Source organism: Eumetopias jubatus, unplaced genomic scaffold, assembly GCF_037043125.1.
Source record: "Eumetopias jubatus isolate StellerSeaLion01/CBP00866 unplaced genomic scaffold, mEumJub1_p1.0 scaffold_12, whole genome shotgun sequence".
NCBI classification, from domain to species: Eukaryota; Metazoa; Chordata; class Mammalia; order Carnivora; family Otariidae; genus Eumetopias; species Eumetopias jubatus.
In genome coordinates this window covers 36,861,563-36,862,284 of record NW_028274818.1, presented here as the reverse complement: position 1 = coordinate 36,862,284, position 722 = coordinate 36,861,563, and positions in this window count along the sequence as shown.

Here is a 722-nt window from a genome sequence, read left to right as displayed (position 1 = left end):
AGTAGTTCATAACAGCTGATGAGTTTGGGCAAATTTCTTCATTAAATAATGGTGATAGTGACTGTTGACTCCCCAAAAGGCCACCTGAAAAACAAAACAAAACAAGACCTATTGACCAAACAAATCTGTGTGTATTGGAGTTAGTTGCTCTAGTAAGGGTGAACATCACCTTGACAGAGAGTAGTATCTCAGAAGGGAGAAGTCAGGGGCGGATATTTAGAGGATTTAGATATAGGCTGGATAGCAGTTAAGGTGGAGAACTAGTTGAGGGGGGCAGAAATGATGAAATAATAACTGGATTGGTGGGCCTGGGGAGACGAGCATGCAGCTAATGGTGGAATTTACCTATTTTATTTGGTTCACAGTCTCATTTTCCAGGGGCAAGCAGGTAGGCCATTTTTGTTTTTTTCAGTGTTGCCTAACACAGGGACAGGAAGTTATGTCCAGTTCCAGGACTGTTTAACACAGGCTTAGATTTGTTACTTTTCGTTCTCAGTGATCAAATTATGCTGTCGGAGTGTTGTATGAACTAGAATACTGTATATAAATGAGACTGGCACTGAGTAAGTGCTCATTAAAATGTTAGTTTCTTTTATTTTCTAGCCCAGCTGCTTCTCACCCTTTCTACCTCTGTTTATTTACATGGAAACCTCCTCTTCATATTAACACCATCTAAATCAGTGGTCTGCCATAGTAGTAGTAGCTCAAAAAAGCTTATTGAA